Here is a 24,699-nt window from a genome sequence, read left to right on the forward strand (position 1 = left end):
TAGCACCCTCTGTTAGCTTTGATTCTTACTCAGTAGAGCTTGCTCAGATAGGTCCTGATAAACCTTTACCTAAGAAAGATACAAGCCTCCTCCTACGCGTAAATTACAGGGAGAAGATTGTTTGTTTTGTAAAGTGTAACTGCTATGTACCATTCACAGGCTGCATCTTGCACAGTAAGTGAAATAATTGTCGGAACAAGCTGATGGAATCAGTGTTTCCCTTTGCTGCTGTTCAGAATGAAAACACCAAACAGGGCCAAATTCTGCCTAGCAGAGTTCATTGTGTTTTTCCTTCTAGACTGGCATGGCTGGAGGATGCATCCATAAAAATTCAGTGCATGTTGGCTTTGAATGGACTGAGAGACCCTGGCAGTTTTGTAGCAGAAACATATTTTCCACTGACTCCTGAGCTTAGCCTTCACTCAAGTGGTAGGTAAATCATAGGTCTGCTATACGATAGCAAGCAATTCAACACACATACTTTCCTTTCTGTGTATACATTGCTATATGATGCATACAAAACATAGTGAGTGCCCTCAGAAAGGCATCCCCCGAAAGAAAATCTGTTCATGTTTTGAATATCCTCATTTCCCTTCTTATCCCTGTGACATTTCCTATATGGCCTTAGCCATAGAGAAAATGTATTTTTTTTTTCTGCAGCAGTGACAATTTCAGGTGTTAGCAGGTGATGTGGGAATGAGAGGCTGCAAAGAGTGGTTGGGAAGAAGTTGTTACAATGCTCTAAGTCTAAAAAGTAGGTAAAAGCAAGCATTTCATCAGGAAGGGCAAAACAAGATACACATGGAATACAATTTAATATTTTTCTTGAGAGACACCAACTGTCTTAAGAGCTTCTGCCACTGATCATACTACAGTTGTTGTGACAGGACTGTGGCTGATATACTGTGCATGATTTCTCTCTTGGCTCTCCACTGACTGTCCTGCACAGCAAAAAAATACAGGTATTGCAAAGGGACAGTTGGCTCCATTCCAACCCAAACTATAGCCTGGACTGTTCTCCTGAGCTGGGCTAAATGTTGATTCTGGCCACCCAGTGAATTTTGAATGCCTGAATATGTCTTTAACAAGTGAAGATGGCACTGTATTGTGTAGGCAAGGATGTTACACACTTTTCCTTGCTTATTTTGTTTTTCAGCTGGGAGAAGTAGGCTTTCTTTGTTTGGAGATATATTTGTGTCTTCAGTGAGTGTTTCTTGGGAGCTGAAGTAGAGCTAGCCTCACTCAAGACATCTGTAAGTTTTAAGCAGTTTTTCCCATCCGAATGGGACCGGATAATTTCCACTGCCAGCTGAATAGCAGAACATCAGCCAGAAAAAACATTAAGTGCATTTACATGTTTGATGCTAACGGCCAGAGAAAGAAGAATGGATAAATGGTGTTTACTCCATTTATCCTCAAGCACAGCAGAGTACACAGCTTCCTTTACTAAGCCCCTGTAGCACAGGCAGGAGGCAATGGTCCTGGTTCCTGGTGCTTGTGATAATTTGCCAATGAAACATAGTGGTCTCGGATGGTTTGTGTGTTGTTTATTGCAGCTTTTACCCCTGCAGCCACATACTTCAAACTACTATTTTGTTTTTTCAATGAAGGCTTTGGAAGGGATTTTGCAAACAAAAAAAGACCTCAAACAAAACTGCTGGAGAGTGAATGGCTGCTAGCAGCTGATTTCTTAGAGGAGGTAAGTTTATAAGTGATTGGAAAAAGGCAGAAGGATATCTGATCACACCCATGTGGACACACCTTTGCACTGCTCCTCAGGAGTGTCCAAGTGGATTAAATTTGCCTCGGGGTCGCAGTTACACCCTGCACCCTGTGCCCAGCGCGAGGCTAAACCAATGTTTTGTCCTGCAGACAAAAATGAGTCCTTCGGCTTTGGGAACTTAACAGGAGCTCTGGATTAAGTAGGAAAAGGGTAACTAATTCTGTTTCAACATCTGGATCATACAGATGAGAGTGGTTGGCCAGCACAGGCATACAGTCCTCTTTGTGGTCGGCACTAGGGATATCCAGGGGATTTTCCCTAGATGTATACTCGACAAAGAGCAAAAGGGAAAGCACCTCAAGCCCAGCTCAAGGGTGGGTTATTTGCTCCAGCATCGATCTGCACTCCGCTTCTCATCTCACATCCAGGCTCCTCGCGTGTCAGCTGCTCGGGCCTGTGGCGGCGGAGCAGAGGGGAGATGACACGGGCGGTCAGCGTTAGAGGAGTGGGAATTCTGTCACAGAACGGGGAGAAGCCAAACCCACCGCTCCAAAAGGTAAGATAATTGTAATAAGCTCCAGAATTAAGAAGCGGGCCCACGGCCTGCAAGGACCAACCGACTCTCCTCAGGCGGCCTCGACGGGCCGCAGGAGCGACCGCAGCCAGCCGGGAGCAGTGGGAGGAAGAGGAGGAGGAGCGGAGGGAGGAGGCAGCGCTGGCAGCCGGGCGGGGAGGGGGCACGCGGCGCCGAGGAGGAGGAGGACTAAGATGGCCACCAGCCGCCGCGGGGAGCGGCCCCGCTCCCTCCGCGGCCCCCTCGGCGCGGCCCGGCCTTGATGGGGCCGGGACGACCCCGGCGCCCGGACGGTGCAGCAGCGGCGGTGGCGGCGCCTCCCGCCGGAGCCCGCCCGGGAGGAGCCGTCCCCCCGGCCCGGCCCGCACCGCCCGGCCGCGGCCGCCGCGCCGCGTAACCCCCCGAGCCGAGCCCTGCTCGCGGCGAGAGAGCACAGCGGAGAGAGGAGAGCGAGGAGGGACGGACCGCCCGCCGCCCCCTCCCCGGGCCGGCACAGCCGCACCGCCGGGACCTCGCTGCCCCCCGGTGAGTGGCCGCCGGTGCTACCCGCCGCCTCCCGGGCCCCGCCGCTTTGTTGCGCCGTCGGCGGGCCCGGGGAGACCCGGCGCCCCCTCAGCCCAGCCGCAGGCCCCGCTCCCCGGGGATGCCGAGCGGCCGAGCCGGGCCGGGCGGCAGGAGGGGGCGGCGGCGCAGGTGCCGGGGGCGGCCGCTCATTGTCACTGCGCGGGCACCCCCCTCTGGCTCCAATGCAGGGACTGTGCCGGGGCCGTGGCGAGGGGGGGGGCCCGGAGGAAGCCCTGGGGTCGCGAAGGAGCCCCTCGAGCGCTGGGCCGCTCTGGCCGCCTTTGTTGTGGCTGGGGCGGGCGGTTTTCCCGCGGGAGCCCCGGCGGGGTGCGGGAGGGGCCCGCCGGCCCCAGCCCTGGGGAGGCCTGCAGGGAGTATGGGGGGGTCGCCCCGGGCCGCCACGGGCACTGGGCGGCTCACAGGCGGTCGGTCGGGTCGGCTTTTCCTCCCCGCGTTTTGGTTTTTCATGCGGATACTGATTTTGGCGGCAGCCTCGAGCTGTCGACCCCGCGGTGCGGCAGAGACATTGAAGTTACAGAACCCGACAGGTTTGTCCCCGGTTCGTCCCTGGGGACAGGGGAGTCGTGGCTCCTGGAGGGTTCGGAACATGGTATTGGGGGGTTTTGCGGGGTTGCTGAAGTACCTGCTCCTTGTCTTGAGCGTGGTTTTCGCCCTGCAGTTCTGAGAGGTGGTCCACGCAAATGGTTAGGTTTGCATAGAGACCAGTCAGTAGTGCTGGGTGCTGAAACCCTGTGTGATATTCACCTTGAAATATTAAGACTATAATTTCTAGGCGTGCCTGCATAGCAAAACAGTTATGGAAGATGTGCAAAGGACTAGATGTATTTATTTTGACCTAGAGTTTCAGGAATGATTTAACTGAATTTTTTTGGATAGTGAGAGTAACTTGCAAGATTTCTGTGTAGACTTGTGAGTCCTGGCCTTATTTTAATGACTGAATTTTGGTTTCTTGGTAATGTTGGTTTGTGGCAAGGTCCATGCGTGTCCACAAATTGGACCATGAAATTTTGCTGTGAAAAACAAGTGGAGGGTTTCCTGTTAAGAGAAGTAATTTTTGCAGGTTGTAGCGAACAGAAGTTATTTTTCTTCACCAAAGCTGGGTTGCTCCCTGATGCCTGTGCATGCTTCTGTGCCCAGTTATGGCTGTACAGCTTTAGGATATTCCTGAGCACACAGAATCCTATGGATCCAGTCAGGCTCTGCAGAGAGCCAGCTTGATTGCATCCTTGGCACATTTTGGTGACAAGCTAGCAGTATCTTGAAGTAGGCTATGTGAACAAATTGTACAGTCTGTGTGAACTGACATTTCTGCAATATCTCACTCATCCTGTGCAATCTTGGTAGACATACAGCATTTGAAAATATGAGCTTACCTGCTGTGGGAACTGGTCAGTGGCAGTACCAGCCAAGTCTCTTTCTTTGCTTTTAGGTTATAGGCAGGCAGGCATCGTGTCCTGGAAACATGTTCATGTGGCATTGTGCCTTTGTTCCATGGCCCTGGTCAGGATGTGCTGGCAGTCTAACTTCAGCTGCACGTTTGGACTGTGAGTGGGTGTCTCCTCACTATGTGGTGTGGGTCTATTGAGCTCATTTGGAGCCACCTCTGGAGTACTCAACACTGTTGATAACAAGGTGTTTGGGGTAGAAGAATCCCTCAAATATCAGATTGGAAGATGGCGCATGGTATTCTTCACTTTGGTATGTGTTTGCTAGGAACTGGACACATTTGCTTTTCTAGTTGGGCAATTTTAGGCTGCTAGACTTGGAAAAACAATGTAGTATGTTTTGGTTTTTATGATCATATTACTTCTCTTAGCCAGCTGATTATCTAGTTGAAACAAGTTAATCATGGTGCTGCTGTGACTTAATATCTTCAGCACCCATTTGAAAATGTAATACAACATTTCTATATCAAGGTTTAAATAAGGGTTGGTGTGTCCAGTCTGTTGTTTGTTGTTGTTTCCAGTTCAGTACATCAAGATCAGCTACCACACAGTACTAGGGAAAGAGAACAGGACTATGGGAAAAGAACACTTATCTTTTTGTTCAAAGTGGTAGCAGAAAGATGCTAAATAAAAAAAGAGTTATAGTTATTGATAATTTCAACCTTGACATAACAAGGCTACATTATCTTGTTGCATCTTGGTACAGAAGTGGTCTGAGAAGGTGATCTGACAGCTTCTTGTGTGGCTACGCAAACCTTGGTACTTAATTCTGGTTTAGTGGAGCTAAACTGGCAGAAGTGTGCAAGGTGAGCAGGTCTTCAGGATGTATTGATGTGTGTTGCTGTTAGAGGAATTCCGCACTGTGTTTCACATCCACCAATCTTGCATTAACTAATTCACAGTTTTCCACAAGTGTTCTGTGGGATTTTTAGCATTCAGGAAACTTTCAGTGGTGCTTTATGTGCAGGGAATGGGGGTGAGTGTGGGCAGATGTTCTGCTTACCCTTTGAAATGCTCAGGACTGTCATGAGATTGTTTGGAAACTTTGGTGTTGTAACATGGTGTTTCACTTCCCAAATGTTGATATTAATTGTTTTGTGGCTGGTTTTTGGGCATTCAGCTGGGTTTCTGAAGATGTGCTAAGCTGAAAAATGTAAAGAGAAGAGAGTGATTCCCTCTTGGGTGGTTCAATTGACAGAGGACAAATCTGTTGATGTTAATTAGCAGTTTTGTTCATGTCTGTAAGTGATTTTCAGTCCCTATTGCAAAATAGTGGACATACTGTTTCAGCAGTGGCCTTTGACTTGCAGGACTTCCTGCCATGAGGAAGTCTTGTGTCATTTGTCCAAAATAAACAGATTTTGAAGAGTTCAGATAAAGTATGCTGTGAGAAACCATACATCTAAGTCACAATATACCCCCTATTGCTTGCTTGCTTTTCTGATATTAGTATCATGGAAGTCTATTCTTATGGTATGTTACTAGAATGTAACTTGTATTTTGTAATGGGAAATGGAATTTTCTGTTGGTCCACAATACAATTTCTGGATATGTGTGTAGGTGGAAAACAAATTATTTCCTCATGGCTTTAATAAAGAAGCTTTTAACTTCACTGGTTTCCTTCTTGATTCTTTTTTTCATGCTGGTAGTGTTGCTGATTGCAATAGTACTTATTGAAAATGTCCAAGTTATGACAAATACATAACAGTTTCTTTGATGTGTTTGGAATGCTGGTTGCTGTAAAGAGTACTTTTTTTGTTACTTATCTGTACTAAGTGACCAACAGCTTGAGTCTTTAAGCCTTCATGTGTTGAAGGACCAAGGTGCATTGATGTAAGATTGTTGTATCTCCTAGAACAGCTCTCTTTAACTTTGTAGTTTCGTTTACAGTTTCATAATGCAAGGAGTGAAACTGTTTATCTTCTGTTGGAGACTTTCATCCTGCTGCTGGGCTGTTCATACCTTGTCCAGGCTGGGGACGACATGATTAGGTCCCTGTGCACATTTGTTTTAAGCTGCCGTCCCACAGACAGTATGGAAAGTGTTGCCATATCCTTTTGTTGGGTACAAAATCCTGCTGGCAGGATGTAACATTTTAACTGAAGTCATTGGTGGGGAGGTGAGAGCAGCTTCTTGGCTCAGATGAGAGCAGTGCAAGCTTTGCAGGACTGAGTATGCGTTAGTGGTGATCCAGCCTTGAGAGCATCTGTTTGGCAAGCAACCCATGTTTGATGAGGCAGTATTGCAGGCTTTGGCTCTTTAGTCACATCACCTGTTCTTCTGGATATTACAGGTAAATGTGTACAGCAGCTCCCTCGTATGAACAGGGACTTGGTGACTGCTCTGAGAACTGAATGGCAGCTTCTTGTTGGGGGGGCATGGCATGGTCTCAGGTGCTGGTGTCACTGTTGGGGAACTTTCTTACACCAAGAGCTAGCAGCTCTTGGCTGGTATCAAGGCTTTCAAAACAAGTGAGAAGGGCCACTTTGTCCAGTCCAAAGACAGAAGAATAGGTCTTGTTCCTTTTCTATTTGCTTTGCTCTAAGTATGCAGGAGGGTTTTTTTTTCTTTCCTTTAAGTCTTTTGTGAGTGAAGATGACCTACATCTTTAGTTTTTTCCCATGAAAGCTCTGGGACAAAATTTTCTGATTTTTGTTCTGTATGGAAATGTGCAATTGACATGATTTTTGACAATTGTGCTGATGTTTTTGAAATTTTGAATGACAGCAGGGAATATTTTTGGCTTTTTCTTATGGTGTAATTTTTTCCTTTTCTTTTTCTCTCTCCCTACCTGTTGAGCAAAGCTGTAATAGTGGAAGTAAAACTGTATTGAGATTTGGGGGAAAAAAAAGTTTGATGTTGTTTTGGAATTACTTTGTTCCAGTTCGAGCTACATGCTATCTTTTGGGATCTTTCTCATATGAGGGAAGAGGGGTTTGACTGCTTTGCTGGTTTTGGTGTTTCATCACTACCCTGTGATGGATTTCTGCTTGTCTTAAGCATGTGACCTGTAATGCTTCTCACATATCGCAGAATAGGAACCGATTTGCAGAACATGTAAAAAAATACCTTCTGAAATTTCAAATGCAGTAGAACAGTGTTGTGCTAGGAAAGAGAGAATTGTGTGGGAGCCATAAACAATAAGGGATGTTGAATGGTATGAATGGCTTCTCATTTCTGGGCAAATTTTAAGAAATGTCAATGAAAGATGAGATGGATGCATCTGAATTATAACAATCAGAAATGCATTAATAGGATCTCTGGTTCTTACACCTTCACAAATTTTGTTATTTCCATGTGTTTTTATTACCATATGACATGGAAAAAACTTTGATCAGGTTATCTAACCTAATGTACAGACAATAATAAATTTGAAAACATATAAAAGAAGTGGATTTTCCAGGTGGCTTATTTCATCCCTTTCTCTCTTGCTCTACAGATTTTTTTTTTGGTTGCATTGGAAGCCTGTAAGAGATAAATTCCTGGTTTTTCAGGCTGGGCGAGTATTCATCAGTTCCTTGGGTAACTTAAGCTTCTTTTTCCAATTCTAAGACATCTACCTTAGAGAAGTCAGACCCATTTATCTATAAATCTTGTCCCTCTATTAAATCATACACTTTCTTACTAATGACTGTAACAGTTTTGATTTTGAATTTGCATTTGAGGATTTGTAGTGAAGGATTTCAGAATTAAGGAGGAGTTAGCAACATTGATCCTTATCTTAAACCAGCTATATCAAATAAGCAAATAGGAGAAAAACCCCAAGCCTTCAGAGCTGACAATTTGGTAGTGCAGAGATAGGCACATGGCTAGAAGGAGAAGATACTCCTACACGTTCTTAGGTGTTTTGGGTTTTTTGGGGGTCTTTCAATTTTGGAATGTGATGACTTCAGTGAGAGTATGGATCAGTAGCTCTTGAGAAAAATGTACATCTGGCTTTCTATTTTGCTGCAGCTTTTGTCAGAGTTATCACCATGCATTGGGTATGAGAGAGTAGCTCTACCTAGTGCTGCTTTTCTCAGTATCATTCTGCCAGGTGGAATGTGGGTGCAAGTGAACGACGTTTTATGTTCTTATATTACCGGATGATTTATTATTTTTGTCTGAAGACGTGGTAAAAATCTCGGTGTTGTCCAAAGCAGGATGGTTTGATTTGTGTGAATAGGTTAGGTGATGGCATGTTGTTTCAGAAAGTGGAATGTGTTTGAATGCCATGGTCATAAATAGTGTTGCTTTTTATCCCTGGTTCTTGTTGAGAACCAAAATCTGAGCTCACAGATGGGCTGTAACAGGAAGAGGGGGTTTGTACAGCAGGAACTTCCTAAAGTCTGTGTTTGGTTATTTGGCACTGTAAGCATATCCTTCTTTTTTTTTTTTTTTTTTTTTTTTTTTTTTTTTTTTTTTTTTTTTGTTGTTGTTTAATTTGAGATAAGGGGAATATTAGGAGAAATTGCAGGTCTAAGCAAATGCTTAGGGTATCCAGAAAATATGTTGTTTAAAGGATACAGATATATCAGTTTGTGTTGGTAATAAAATATCAGTTTGTGTTGGTAATAAAACTTTCTAAAGACTTTTAAAGTGCTTGGAGGATGGGCAATCCCGAAAGGGAGAAAGACTGTTCAGAGTGCCTTAGGTAAAGTTCCCTGAGAAGATTAATCAGATGTAAGTGCACTTGGCATAATGAGCCTGAGCTTTTGTCTGAGGTTTATTAGACCAGTGGGGAGTATCGGCCTGTGGTAGAGAGCTGTTCTAGGGGAAGCTTGTTTTTATGATACGGAGGCATCAGTGGCAGTACCAGTTCACGTGATTCCTGCAGCCAAGGTGTGCAGAGCAGGGGGCCAGTGATGCGTGGAAGCAAGCTCAGAAAGCCAAAGGAGTATTGAAACCAAGAGACAGGAATTCATCACCTTGGTAGCATTCAGTGCACCATTGATGGTCTTAGGATTTGGTTCTGCGTTTGTATGCTTGCCAATGCTTGTTTACTTCTACTGGGATTTTAAGGAGGTTCTTGGGTCTTCAAGTGAGAGCCAGAAACAAGATGAGGCCTTGGTTTGTATTTGCATGAGTGCACAGTGTACGGAATGTATCACATGGCAGAATGACAGAAAAACAGCTGAAGAGTGCATTTCTTAATGTAAAAGTTGGGCCTTTTGTTGTTCTCAGAGTTGAAATGTCATGGTGTAGGCCCTCAGTAGTGAGATTGGCTCAAGTTAGGGCTTTTAAAGCATTGAAAGCACAAACCAAATTGATTTCTTTTTTGATTTTGAGCCTTAAGCATGCAGTTGTCATTTTTTTCCCACTACTGTGAGGGTTACATCATCTTTGGAATCTTCACATGGCAAAATGCTCTGAGCTGGAGTGCCACAGGTATGAGACTGAGAAAGCTGTGATCAGAACTGGTAATATTCTTGTCATCACTGGTTTCCTGTCTGATAAGGTGACTGAGGCGGAGTGAAATTTATTTTATTTGGGAGTTTCTTTACACTTGCAGAAGAAAGAATGCCTGTTTGAACAGGCAGAAGTACACATTCGTTGTAATTTTATAAGCAGTCATGTGGAATAGGCATAGAAACCGTTTTGGTATTGCATCACAAGTTAAATACTAATACTTGAGTCAGCAGCTGAGCAGTGAGCCACAGTACAAATGTAAAAACAAAGTGTCTGTGGATATGGTCTAAGAGAATTATAATTTGCTTGTTAATGAGGTTTGCAAAAGTTTCTTTCTAACAGTTCTGAGCAGTGAGTCTAAGCTAGTGATGAATACTTAATTTAGGTTCTGAGTGGGTTATGAAGTAACCAGGGAGTATCTTTTCAAGCTTTTCATTATTAGATTAGAGTGTGTAAAGCAACACATCTTACGTTGACTGTAGCAATTTCTGAAGACAGAAATATTTTGCTTGCATTTCTTTCCAGCAACATAGTCGTGCTCCCAGCAGTGTTGAATCAAGAGAGGGGAGACCATGGCTTCCCTGCTGTCTGTTGAAAGCCCTTGCAGTTCAGTTGGTGATGTTTTTATACTGACAGGACTCTAGATGTGCTGTATAAGTAACAGGATTTTTTTTTTCATTACTTTTATGGCGTCAGGATTTATCCCCTGCTGGTAACCAAGGCCCATGGAGCCACTTACTTGCTTGCACTGCACCAGGAATGGGGAGGGAATCAGAAGGGTAAAAGCTGGGAAATCTGTGAGTTGAGATCAAGGCAGTTTAACAGGGAAAGCAAGAGCCACACACACAAACAAAGTGAAACAAGGAATGGATTCCCTGCTTCCCATGGGCTGTTCAGCCTCCTCCAGGAGAGCAGAGACCCTTCATGGATAACCATTTCTTTGGAAGACAAACACCATCACTCCCCTCTCCTTCTTCTCATCACTTTGTATACAGAGCATGATGTCACATGGTCTGGAATATCCTTTTGGTCAGCTGGGGTCACCTGTCTGGGCAGTGTCTCCTCCCATGATCCCATGCATCCTTAGCTTCCTTGCTAGTGTGGCTGGTACAAAGGGCAGAACAGGCCCTGCCTCTGTGTGAGCCCTGCTCAGCAAAAACAAAAACATCTCTGTATTATCAACCCTGAGTTCAGCATAAATCCAAAACACACCCCCATACCAGCCACTGTGAAGAAAATTAACTCTACTTCAGCCAAAATCAGTACATAAACTTCCTCGGTATGAATCGGGATAGCCTACTGATCAGTTAAACCCTAAAGTTATAACCTGTTTTTATTTCAGTAAAGCACATATGTGTATATTGTATGCTTCAAATACAGGTGGTTATGTGAATGTTTAGGTTTTTGTTTGTTTGAGTTTGGTTGGGGTTTTTTCCTCCTTTTTAATAAAAGAAAGCAGAGGAGGTATGTGTACTGCAAGTAATGTACTTGGAAAAATCTTTTTAGTCTAGCAATGTGTCTTTGCATTGTGATCTTTCTTTATAGGAGAAGATCAGTATGGTTGATGTTTATCTGAAATAGTTCAGATTGAGTAGAGACTATACCAGGGTGAGGGTTTAGGTTCCTCTGGCACAGACAGAATAAATTTAAAAGATGAAAACACTTTTCTTCTTTCCTGTCTATACTCTTTTCCATGACTCTTTGCAGGATGAAGTTGAACTTGCCACCTGAGTAAGGATAAACATTTCAAATGAAAACCTAATAGCACAAAGTAAGAGAATAAGCTTATTTAAATAGTTTAGGAAAAGAAAAGGATGCCATAATTAGTAGATGTTCCTATTGTGTGGAATTCAGCCTAGAGTGGTCTTGCTGCATTAAGCTGAGGGTTGTGGTGCTGAGGTGGAAGTCCCTAGACAGGCTTGTTGTCTGCCTTTGAAATGCTCGCAATGAGTAGGAAAGTGGAGCACCTCAAGCTGCAGGGTCGTAGTAAATTGAAATACATTTTCTTGACTTGAGTTCAACAGACTGACTACTGTTGTTTCTGAATACTCATCTTTATTATGTGATGTGAGGAAGGACTCATCTTAAAATTTAAGTTCACCTGGAAAAGTTTGAGCACACCAGACACATTTTGGTTGGAAGGGGCATCTATAATCATGCTTGAAGCAGGACATTTGCAGAGGTTGGGAACATGGTGTTTAGAGCCCTGACTTTTTACAGAAAGAGGTTAAGGGTATGGGACAAGCTTTTTGTATGCTTTAAATAGCAAATGAAATCATGGGAATATTTCATGTCCATTGTAAAGCCTAGTGGCAGATAGGCAGTGATGGTGTTTTTCTCTTTCTTTTTTTTTCCCCACATGATACTGAAGATAGTAAGATAATTTTTAATGTGGTAGGCTATGAAAGTACTGGATATTTTACTGTAACTGTTTTTTTGTCCATTTGTGGGTTTATAACTGGTCTGTTGCTCAGACTTCTCTGTTTGCTCTTGGAGCGGGGGGCAGCAGTGATGTGCCAGCAGCTTTGAGGTCCCAGCAGTGGCTGAGGGAAACTTTGTTGAAAAGTGAGCACAGCTTGCAGAGGGCTCTTACCTCTACCCAGGAGAAAGCAAGCTGCTTTTGTGGATTTAAACAAATTAATTACAAACAAGTGCCCTTTGACCCTTTTACCTGGCTTAGGGTGAGCGTTCAAAGAAATGAGCCTGCACTTAATCAGGTGGAGAAGGATGGGAGCTTGATCAGGAGCACCCTGACTCAAGTGAAAGTATACTATTAACTTGGAACATGAAAAGAACATTGGTCAGAAGTCACACTTTCTTGTTAAAGCATTAAATAATGTTGGATGAAAAGTCTCTGAACAACCCATGTTTTTAAAAGAATTGCACTGTTTGGGGTTCATGAATGGCCTTGATATTTAAAGAAGAAAAGTAGGTGCACAGTGGTGCATTTTCTTACTAATGTATGAAGACTGTCTTTGAGTAGTTTTCTGTTTTTGTGTTTCAGGAAGATTGCTCTAGCTACATGAATGGAAAATGGAGGCATGATGAAAACTTTTATTTTTTTCTATGCTCTTTTCTCTTTAATTCAAGTATTGCAGTTATTTTTTAGTCTGGACAAGAGGTATTTGTTTGAATGTATCTTGAATTCTTTTCACCTTCTTTTAAATTTTGTTTATATGGTGATGTCCAGTTTGCCAGTTAACAAGCAAAAATCTACCAATAAAAAGTAAAACCAGCAAAATAGGTCCTTTTCCCTCTGTCCCGAGCTTCTTTGTTAACATTGTGTAAGTGGGGAAGAAAAACTGTAGTCTGACAAACAAGACATGAGGATTTTGTTTTGACCATTTTACTATAACTCTTAATGTTTGGGTAAAAATAAGTTGTGTTGCCCTCAAGCTCTCTCCTCAGGTACTGTTAGAATAATGCTTAGGCTGAGCTGTGTGGAGTGTATGTGCTTATAGATATTGCATTAATACTGTTCCTTATTTCTCTCTTGCAGAAAGAATTTGGTGCTTTCACCCTCCCTTTCTTTTTTTCATTGCTTATGCTTATGTTGACGTTAGTTTACACCATTTGTAATAAATACTCCTGAGATGGGACTCTTCTAAGATCTCATAGAAAATGTTGAACAGGTCTGGGAGGATGATGGCAAGACTTCATCATGACCTGAAGGCTTGTACTAAGTATGCAGGCTTGTACTACTGTCTCAAAATTTATACCTCTTAATTAGGTTACTCTCATTTTCTTTTGTTTTGAAATGTCATGTTGATTCATCTCGAAGAATAGCTATCCAGGTCTAAATTAGTTTTTATTTCAATAAAAATGCATGGTAAAGGAAGAGGAGAGGAAGAGGTAAGGACAGAGAACATGGGCATTCCAGAGCAATATCTGAAAAACATTTGTACTGGAGCACTATAATTACAGTACTTTACATCTTTTCACTCTGTGTGGTGTCCTTTATTAGCTGAAAACAACTACCTTTAGAAGAATCTGTTGCCTCAGTGGTGATGATCAACTTTGGATGACTAATGTTTTTTTGCTGTAAGAAATGATTATCCACATAAGCAGTGCTGCAATGGTTGCAACATCTTTTATTTGAATGGAGGTGTCTCTTTTAAAAAGATATTCTGTGTAATTAATGGCTGTGAGTTAAGGAAGAATCTTCCATGGTTAATAATCTGTTCTCCTGGCCAGTTACCAGTCCTAAGAGGTTTCATTTTCATACTGAAAGTGAGTTTGCTCACTTTCCAGTATGTGTTGTAATGCCGTTATCTGCTTGGTCCAAGAGCCCTCAGCTGTATAAATATGATCTGCATGCAGAGATGCCAACCCAGGCTCTTTTTAACTTTATTTTGACCTTCAATAATAAATTTAGCTTTCAGTAATAAAATATATTTAAGTGTTTGATAGTCATTTGTATTCTAGTGGCTCTCTTGAGCTAAAAGAAGGTTGATGTTTTGACGTCTCAGGATAGTCTGTTGGTGTGCTGGTTTATGCAGTAATATTTCTTGCCTGCTTTGAAACCCTCCCCTCCTTCCCCAATTCAGGGATGCCTCCTACTGCACTCAAGGGTCATGTAACTTGCATCACCCTGGGTGTGCTGGTTCTTTTGGGATTTGTGTTCAGATCCCTTCTTCCCAATCTGGTTTCTAGCACATAGCCATGCATTTGGAGGTACTAAAATGGGTGTCATTGGAAGGTGCCCTGTCTGCAAAGAGGTGCAAATAATTGTATCCAAATAACTGTTTCATAATTATCATCTACTCCCCTAGTGTGCTCATCCAGGTACATAGAACATTACTGGCCTCTATTTTTTATATTAGCTGGTGTACCTTTAATGTGATTAAAGGGAGGTTGCTGAGCTGAAGTTATCGGTTTAATGCTGATACCTAGCTGAAGGTATCAGTCTAATGCTGAGCAGCATGTGCCAGCTCTGGTAGTATATTCATGTAAAGATACTATGCTTATCTCAAAGTGATCAATTTAATAATGCAGGTGAGATAGCAAATATAAATGTCTCTGAGAAAGATGTTGGGCAAATCTGAACTAATATAGCTTGTCTAAATAGCATCATTGTAGTCACAATTCAATCTCAAAATGGTAGAAATTTAATTACTCAACCCAGTAGGTGAGGGCTTGGAGGGAGTTGGGGTTTTGTATCTGTTTGTTTGGTGTTGTTTTGGTGTGTGTTTTTTGTGGTGCTGTGTTTTGTTTTGTTGTTATCAGTGTGAGGGTTTTTTTTGTTTAATTTCCCCTCAATAGTTTAAGCATGTCAGACAACTTCAGAATATGAGGTCCTCCCAGTACTAAACTATTTTGTTTCTTATTGGCTTCCAGCGTGCTGGTTGTATTGTCAACAGGGCAGGGAGATGGAAGTGGAGACAAAGCAGTGCCATTTGTGCCACAGTAGGTCTTGGAAAACAGTTCAGAAGAGAAACTATCTTTATAGATCTGCAAGCTTAAGAAAATTGTGTTGCAATCATCATGCAATACTCTTTTCCTCATCATCTTTCAGTTTAGGAAATAGCACTAGTCAGTCTCACTTGGACATAGGCAGAGATTTGTCCCTGCTTTTTAATTGTATGAGAAAGTTTGATTACATTTAAGAGGGAATATTTCTTTTGTACCTCTGACACTGTTTACTCTTCAGTCAGCCTGAGTGTTTATTTGTACTGTTTGTTGCCTTCCTCCTTCATGTGGCTGGTTAGTGAGACCTTTTTACCCTTGTGCTTGTTGCTTGGTGGTGGAGTTCTCCCTTTGGGCTGATATAAGAGGGGGTGCTCTCAGAACGCACAGATTATCAACATGGCTATAGGTTTTTCAGCCACTTGCTAGCAGAATGCTGACAAGTCTGGACAAGCAGACGGAAGGAATGTGTCAGCTTGCCACAAGTAAGAGAACCCAGTTTAGTGACCCATCTCTGTTTCACAGTTAGTGTTTCTCTTGCAGTGTTTTTTTTTCTTGTAAGTCTGGCATGTAAGTGCTACTGTTGCTCCTGCGAGTGCTTTAAATGAAACAAATGCATTAATTCCCTTTCCTGGCCCAGTGAGTTTGGTTGGTTTGTCTGTTAATATTTTGCTCTTGCAAAAAATTGCTGCTTATGAGAGCAAGCAAAGGAGAGTTGTGTGTGTGTGTGTCTGTGCTGATTGACAGAGCATTCATTTATCCATTCTGCTGGTTCGAGAGATTTTTTTGGGGTCTTTTTTTTTGTGCAGCATAATCTCAATTGTATGAGGATCCTGATCTGCCCTTGAAAGAAAATTATGCTTTATGGACTTTCTGTAGGTCTGTTGCTGATCCAGACTGCTGGGCTTCTGTTTTAAAACAAGTGCTTTGGAATCATGCCATAATATTGCTTGGAGAAAGATTGCTACAGAGAATTCCTCCAGTGTCCTCCTGGAAATGCATCAGAGCAGGGAAGAAACCACAGATAGCAGTATGGGCCTGATGCACTTGGACCCATCTCAAAACTTGCTCCTCCTCCCTTTTTTTAAAAAAAATTTGGAGACCTTATCATCATTAAAAATCAAAGGGAGAATAAACTGAAGACTAAATAGATTTTTTTCCCCTCTTAGTTGCTTCTAGTAAGTTCAGTTCACATAAATCCAGGATATCATTGATGTTCTAAATAATATAACTTTTTTAGACAAATCACTTGTTGTTATTTTTTGTTTCAGCATATACATGCACAGGTAATTTGGGATTAGCATAATTGTTTCTGATTCATAGAATCTGCAATGACTTCCTTTTGTCCATTAAATCCTAATTTTGTTTCATGTTCATTTCTTGTTGACTAGGATAATGTAAGGATGAAAGTTTTGTGGTTTTTTATTTTGCTGGGCAGGAGAGTTGTCAAGACTTGACAGGTTTAGGAAGTGGTATATTCTTTGCTTTTCTTTTTAGGCCAAAAACACAGTAAGCTTTGGGATTTCCTAGATTATGCTACTGACAAAGCAGGCAAAAGACTTTTAATGATTTAAAGAGAAAAACAAATGACAGTTATTTTCATTATTTTATGCTATTGTTGCCTTCATTTTTTGACCTCCTCTGAAACTAAGCTTTAGGGTTATAAAGTGGGAATAATCAGATTTGAACATCTGCATTTGAGGTTCTCATGGTTTAAGTAAATAGGTTTTCAGGACTTGTGTGTCCACAAAACTGTAGTCCATCTTCAATTTTCCATCTTCTTCATGTCTTCTGGATGCATCTCCTTTTTTTCCTCCTGCATCCAGAACTTGCCTGCTCAATTTTGTAATTTTTTTCCAAGTCACTGATAATTGCCTTTTGGTTTTTTTTTTTTCCGTCTTTCTTTCTAGTTTGCTCTTTTCTCTCTTTGCCCTTTGAAGAAAGAAATAGATTTAATGTAATGGGGAAGATTTTTCAGGACCTTGAATGAGCCTCAATTACATTTGCGAAGCCTGAAGACAAATTACCAGGATGTAAAAAGCCTGGAGTCTTAGGAGGTGTTCTGCAGTGAGTCTGAGTTAGTTGTGTGTCCATTCTTTATTGGAAAAGAGATCATTACAGACTTGAAGTATCTGATAGTGGATAGTGGATGATTAAGTTAAGAGAAACTGCTCATCAGCTGAACTGTACAGAGGGCAGAATTCACCTCTTGCAAGGGTGTGAACCCAGCTGTCCAAAATCAAGACAGAGTGTGGAATGCCCTTGCAGCCTTGGGAGGAAATAATTGTCTTTTGCAGGTACTTAATTCCCATTACTTTAGGTGTTGGTTTGAAGATCATGCTTTCAGAGTATCAGTTCAATCAGAAATTTTCAACTCTAGAGCAACCCTAGCCACCTAAGAAGTGTCTTTTGAGTGAATATTCTGTTTGATGTATGAGTTTTACTAGTAGGACACATTTTTATATAAACCATTTCTAATGAAAGTGAGTAGCAGAGTGAGCAGCTTTGGAAGGTTAGCTGTGAGATTTACTATTTACTTAGCTTTTAGCATTTTTAGTATGTGTCTTATAAGTAAATTTTTTACAGTGTCAGATTTTTCTTGTTGTATTCTTGGAGCACTTAATGTGTGTGGTTTTTCTCCTTCTGCTCCTTCTTTAGCACCGAGTCCAAAAGGAATGGGAGAATGGGTGAGATTTTCGGATCTTTCTTTCTATTCCACAAGGAAGGGCATTGTGCTCTTTATCCACAATAGCTATTCCAGTTGCACTTGGATTAGTGCACAGTAGTGTCTTGAGAGTTGCCTGGTGTTGCTTTACTCTTTGAGTAGGTAAAATGGCTTCCCTGAGTCCTAAACATGAGAATTGTTCAAAGTATTTTCCAGAGTCAAGAGGGGAGTGAGGGGACTGCTGATGAAGTTGGTGTAAGGGGCGCTTGTTGCAGAGGAGGTCATTAATCAAAATTCTGAATTGTTGCAGAAGCATTAGGAGAGGTAAGTGGCTTACTTAATTCAGAACTGAGACATTATGGGTAAAGCTATGCTGCTTTGTAGTATTTTCACAGTAAGGGGCTTTAAGGGTTGAATTATTGCCATATGCAGCAATGCCTGATACGAAAAAAAAAAGAGTGTAAGAAAAGGTGGAGTTGGAATGTGCTGTTCTCCTGTTAAGGTGGTTGCTAATGGAATGCCGCTGTGACCTGGCCACTGGTTCTGGAATTGTAACTGGTCAAGACAATCTGCTGAGTGTAGTGAGGCTGGTGAGACAGAACAGCAGCTGCTGCATTTTCCTGAGGCAAGTTCAGCACTCATGAGTTAAGCAGAGGGCAGTGTGTCTTTCTCCAGTTGCTGGTCCCTCAATATCTTGTAAATACAGAATCAGTGCGTGACTAGCATATTCCTTTGTGCATGCTTTCAGGTTAGCAGCTTCCTTTCCCTTCACTAGGGACATTGCCATTCTCATTCTGTTTGCTTATCCAGGAGCTGACAGGCTGGAGTGGAGGCAAGAATACAGGTTAGATGTCTCTCTTCTTTCTGAAATTGGTCTGTTCTTCCACTGCAATACAGATCCCTGGTATTTCCACTTCTCTGCTAATTCCTACAATTGTTTCTGGAAGTGGTGTGTGCTCAGCACAGGAGGTAGCGCATGGAGTTTTAGGGGTGAATATCAGAGTACATGTTTGTTCTGTCTTTGCACAATCAGTGAATTTTCCAGTTAGCATCTAGCAGTGTTCTAGATGCTAACTGGAAAATAACAACGGCACATAAAGTGTCAGGATGGCCATCTTAGTGTCATCATTGTCGGTTCTTAAATTTTTTTTCTAAAATGCCACGGGCCTCTGAATTTTATCTGGATGGCTTTCAGAGATTGGCAGCAATGACATGTACTTCCACATCCAAAGAAATTCAGGAATATTGCTGCATCATGTCTTTGCCGATCCTGCAATGCAGTAGCTTTGGGCTGTGAGCCCAAATTGTGGTGAAAAGATGTGAAACTTCTGACCCAGAGGTAAGAAGAACCAAATGGACAAGATTTGGAGCAGAAGAGAGGTAATCACAGGGAAATGCAAATTTTAGATGAGGAGATAGAGCTTTTGTTCTTTTGGCCTAAGTCCTTAATGAGAGGGCTATAATTAGGCTAGAATTATCTTTATGTATTCAGTGCTGGCAAACTGAAGTTCAGCTGCCTCTTAATTAGCATGCAGTATCTTTGTGGTCTTTCACTCTTGAATCAGTCTTCACTTTCACTCTTAGTGCAATGCCTCAGTGTCAGGTCTGCACAATACATGACCACTCAGGAAAACCTCTTTCCTGCTCATTCTTTGCTGATGTCATTCGTCATAAGTTCATTTGTCTTCATTTCTCTTATAAATATTACACTGGTTCTCCTGTAAGTATCTGCAGGATATCCAGTTAGACAATTAGAATCGTGTTAGTGCTTGGGATATTTTTGTAGTTTATTACTTTGGTTCAAGTGCCACAATAGCCACAGAATTCATAAAGTTCTACAGCAGGAAGAGAGGTCACATATCATTCAAGATGGGCTTAGGGACAGCTTTCTACCATGCAAACATATCGTCTGAGAGCCAGACTGGAAAAGCCAGGTGGGAAATTCTTGTGGCTTGACCCTGGCTTTAGGACACTGGCTTTTAGTGGAAATACATGTTTTTAGCAAGGGTCAACATACAATTTGATGTTTAATGTTTCAGTAAGCTAAAAAGTAGTGTTTGAAACTACAGTGCTCCTTCACTTTAGTAGGACCTTCACATGTGGTATTTCATTTATTAGCTTCTGTGCCCTAAAAAGACTTTTGTTGCCTATTTGTTTTCTTAATGATGAAAAGGGCAGACATTGTATAACTTCTCAGGCAGCAGCGATTATGCAACTGATCCTGTTATTGTGGAGCCAAAGTCCTTCCTAGTCCCTGAGCACCAGTTGCTTGTGTTCTGGTTGCTGCTTTTTCCTTTTCTTTCTTCCCCCCTGCCCCCACCCTGATTTGTTTGTGAACAAGTTTTTTTTTTTTCCCCCATGTTGCTGTTTCCTTATTTTTCACAGTGCCAGTGAGACAGTGGTTTGTTTGGGTTCATTTTTCAATTCACTATGCTGCAAAATTAAACTGCCCATGTACATAATGGGAAATATAAAATGTGTAGGGGAAATAAAGTAACTTGATGCTTTATGGGTATGTAAGAAAAGGCATTTGCTTGGATCTAAATGAAATATTGCAGATGGCCTTTGTTGGATTTCAGGTCAAAAGTTCCAAGTTCATGTTCTCATGATTTGAGAAACATGTAAATAACTGCTGTTTGTTTAGTTTTTTTTCCTCTTCCTTCAAAGGGTGGGCCTGAGAGAAATTTTAATTTTTCCCTCTGGTCCTGCCCTGGGATCACAAAATAAAATGTAGTACTCCTGTGTATAAGATGAGGTAGTTGTAAGTCTCATACTTTTACAGCCAGGTGATCTCACTGCAGTATAATAAAGGCAGTTAATATATTGCAAAAATGTTTGCCCTATTAACACTTCATTTTCAGTTCTCAGTTTTATGTCATGTCATTTCCATTTCATGTTTCATGGCTTCCTGTGAGTGTAAGTGATCAAGGCAGGTTGTTTTGATCCTTGATAAAACATTTAGGGATGGGAGAAGACATGGTAGACTTGTAGACTACAGTGCTATTCCCTGCTTACAGATGAACTGAGTATACCATCTACAAGTCCTAGCAGAAAGAAATAATAGTTGATCTGTGATACCACGCTGTTGGCTGCACTGCTTGTTGCCATGTCAAGTGTGATCTGCATCAGTCATAAATAGGCTCTAGTGCTTAGTGTCCTATATCAGGAAATTAATTGGGGCTAAGGGTTTAAGGTCCTTATTTAGTTTATAAGTCTTATGCTTAAGATGTTGTAGGGAGTGCAAAGATTGTGTTTTCTTGCTCACAGTGTCTGTACTGTAGATCAGGTATTTGGAGAGGTGAGAAGGTGCTGTCATTTGTAGGAAATTGGGGTCCTTTCTTCTGGGCTCTTTTTGTTGGAATTTCTTTTCCTTCAGTGGCAGTCTGTCCCTGTCTGCTTTCAACAGACCAAGCACACAGAAGATGCTCTCTTTTGCAACCAAAAGACTGGATATATAGCATGTATGCTTGAGTCTTGTCAACTTACACCTCTCCCCTCCAGTTTCTTATGACAGAGACACTGAGTTCTGGCTTGGAAGAGACTGTATGCTGCAGCCACATTTATCACAGACATACTTGTTTATTTCCATTGTTAGTGAAGGTTCTGCTAGAATTCTTCCCTCAGCCTTGCACTTCTGGCACTGTGAATACGAGAATGTTGTTCTTCTGTACCTCTGTACAAGGTACAGAGCACCTCATACTGGAGAAACCCAGAGAGTAATGATGAGAAGGGAAGAATTGTTAAGATTTTTCTGGAAAAAAGCTTGATATTATGTCTGATTCTTTGTCAGAATGGTGGTGCTAATGCACTGGTCTAATGTAGAATTCACAAAAGCAGTGTTTTTGTAAGGTAGAAAACTTTAATTGGGAATTTTGAAATTGCTTTTCACACGTTAGTGAAATATTCTGTGGTCCTAATAGCAGTTTGTTCCTGGGATATTTATTGTTTGCCTCCATGTCTCTGCTTTATATATGTAGTTTTTCCAACTGATTCATCAAAGGTTTAAGTGATATGATCCCTGAGAAACATCTAATGACTCTTCAGCTGTTTCCATTAAAATTAGTGTGTGACTAGATGACAAAGTCTGGTATAGACTGGTAACTTAGAAGCCTTGGTTTTTCTTACTATTGGTTTTAAAAACTAGTCAGCAGTTGAGTTAGAAATCTTAGGAATTGAACAATTTAGGAGGAAAATCTTCCCTACTTTGGAGAAAAGATTTTTTTTTGTGTGTTTTTAAATCTGGTGGTTTCTTTTCTGTGTTGCTATTACCTAAATCTCCTCTTAGTGCAGTGTTGAGTTTGGTTTCTGGAGAGTTTCTATTCTGTTGAAGGCAATCAGAAATGATAATTCTACATATGTTTCTACTGAATTGCAGGTGAGGGTTGGTACCAATTTACAATAGTATTAGGACCACACTGGAAATGAACAGCAGCTCAAGTTCAGTAATATTCTTTAAGAATTTCTTTTTCAGTCTGTTCTCTTTCCTAATAAGCACTGTTTGGATTTTCTAATTAAGTACTAAGGACATATTCATGAAAAGTTAATTCTCTTAAAAGAGATTTCAGACTAATCTGTCCATTGTACGTTTGCTGTTACAAGAAGTAAATCTTAAATTGTGTTACCTCTTAAGGAGAGAATAATTTTGATCAAGAGTGGTACTTGATCACACTATTTAAAGACTGTTTGCACTTCAAACCTAGATCGAGAAGAGAACTGAGATGGTAACTTTTCACTGCAAATACAGCAAAATATTATTGGCTGAATTGGTCTCTCTAAAGAAACTAACTCCAACTTCACATCTCCTGACAGACTTTGGTTGCAATATGAAAAACACTTTTGTTTGGACATTGAAAAGCATGAAAATCTAGTATCTTATCTTGATTAGGCTTATTTTTCTAAAGAAGAACTGAAGCCCTTATCTAGGAAGATGATGACATCAATAATGACTTGTCTCTTACAAGAGAAGTATATATGGTGTTTCCTGATACCTTTCTTGAGATCTGTTTCACCAAATCTCAGTTTTTAAATGTGTTAATTTTGACACTCTGCACTGTTCAGCAGTGCTCCTTATTTTGCCAGAGCAAACCTAAATATTTCTGATTATGTAATGAAGAGCTCAATTCTTTCAAAATAACATCACGTGAACTTCGGTTTGTTTTTCAGTGACACGGACAGCAAGCCAAATATGTCATTTCTTTACAGAATGGGTGGGAATCTAGAGTCATCAAATTATGACTACCTGGTGTCATTTATGATATTTTTCAGAGTAACTGTAAAGACACTTCCTTTCCCCAGGCAAAATAAATCCAAACACAAATAAACAACAGTTTAAACAGTGTTAACAAATGGCTTTCATACCTCACCAGTTTTAATGTTGTTTAACTACTTCTTCACTAATTTCTCATGTAGCAGAATGATAACAAAACTTTATTATTGGCTTGGGGGTTTCCTTCTCTTTTCCTCCATTATTGACATGGGTTTTTTTTGTACACTTGGTTATAGCACACACAGTTTTAGCCAGAATCTTGCTTTTCTGGTTTATTTTGATAATTCTAGTGCAGAGTTTTAAAATACTTTTAACTTTTCAATAGAAAAAATAATTATGAACAACTTAGATTGCATTTAGTATAAGCAGTAGGATTTCTTCATTTGGGAAATACTCCAGGCAGGTAGTAGAGGGAAAATTGCAAAAGAGTAATACTGTTGGTAGCTCACAGGCAGAGGAAGAATAAGTTCTTCAACTTATATTTGTCTCAAGTTGAGTAAGAATGTGGTAAGAGCAAGGAAGGATCAAGATGTATCATCAAGTAGCTGTTAAAGAGTCCTCTTCCTAAATGTTGTCCCCTTTCCCTTCCTCAGCAAAAAACCCTAAATCAAGCCAAAGCACCTGCGTCCAAAAAAAAGTAAGACAAAAATCCATATGGAAACAAAAACTTAATGCATACACAAACTCAATAACTACAAATCTATTAGAAATATTTACAAATGAAGATAGGATTCTGTGCTTGTGTAAGAGGGAAAGCTGGATTACTGGAAAAAGAGTTAAATTTCTGACCTGTTGATATGTTTTCTTGCGACGTTTCTTCATGATTTGTCATGCAGATCACGCAAATATTGAGGTTACTGGATGACTGAAGAGACATTGTAATTTCATGTTGGCAAGTTACACCTCCTTAAGTCATTCAGTGTCTTTAACTTTTTTTTCTTCTTGTGTGTATTAAAATTTAGCCATTGAAAATTGTCTGGATCTGAAGTTTGCTTCCATGTGTTTTTACAGATTTTGCTCTGAACATTTACCCATGTTTTTTGTGTAAAGACATCATGTGTGAAGTCTTGGCAGAAAGCTTTTTGTGTAGAATGACAGAAAGAAATCATGGAAAACTAAATATATTATCTGCATTCTTACACTTTCAACTTCTTAGGACTGCTAGGCAATACATCAAGTTATACTGTTACTTGGAGGATAAAAATGTATTTATAAAAATAAAAATGAGTATTACTTACTTGTCCGAATGTGATTTAAGTTAATAATGATCAGGAGTTGGTATTGTGAGATCTTTATTGGCCTGTGATCTCTCTTCAATCTAACATCTCAGAAAAAAAGGAAAAAGGAATGAATGAGTTGAGGAATGAAGGAATAGTCAAGGGAGACACTTTTAAGAAGCAGACTGGCATGTTTCAAGTAGTGACTGCTGCTTTCGGAAAGAAGAGAGGGAAGTACATGATAATAATTTTTGCAGATGACTTTAAGAGTGACTCCATTTAGACACTTCTTTTTTCTGGTAGGACTTGTTCTGTAGTATCTTAGTTTCCCTTTAGTTCAAGGAAAAAGAAAAGTCAATTAGCTTCATTTATTAAGTGCCAGTGATGAGCTGCACAGGGAGGTCTGACCCCCATTTGTGAGGAGATATCT

At 41.0% G+C, this 24,699-nt stretch overlaps 1 protein-coding gene across 6 annotated transcripts in view; it reads left to right on the forward strand.

Annotated features, from left to right (window-relative positions):
• Positions 1-2,540: 2,540 nt before the first annotated feature.
• WDFY3 (WD repeat and FYVE domain containing 3) overlaps positions 2,541-24,699 on the forward strand; it is a 155,452-nt gene continuing 133,293 nt past the window's right edge. For 4 of the 6 annotated variants that reach the window (XM_050973452.1, XM_050973457.1, XM_050973455.1 and 1 more), the window contains exon 1: positions 2,545-2,822. The gene's annotated coding sequence lies outside the window, so the exon portion shown is untranslated. Of the gene's footprint in view, positions 2,823-24,699 lie in introns of all 6 variants that reach the window. The other 2 variants (XM_050973456.1, XM_050973454.1) reach the window with 2 other exon arrangements.

Source organism: Serinus canaria, chromosome 4 (assembly GCF_022539315.1).
Source record: "Serinus canaria isolate serCan28SL12 chromosome 4, serCan2020, whole genome shotgun sequence".
Taxonomy (NCBI): Eukaryota; Metazoa; Chordata; class Aves; order Passeriformes; family Fringillidae; genus Serinus; species Serinus canaria.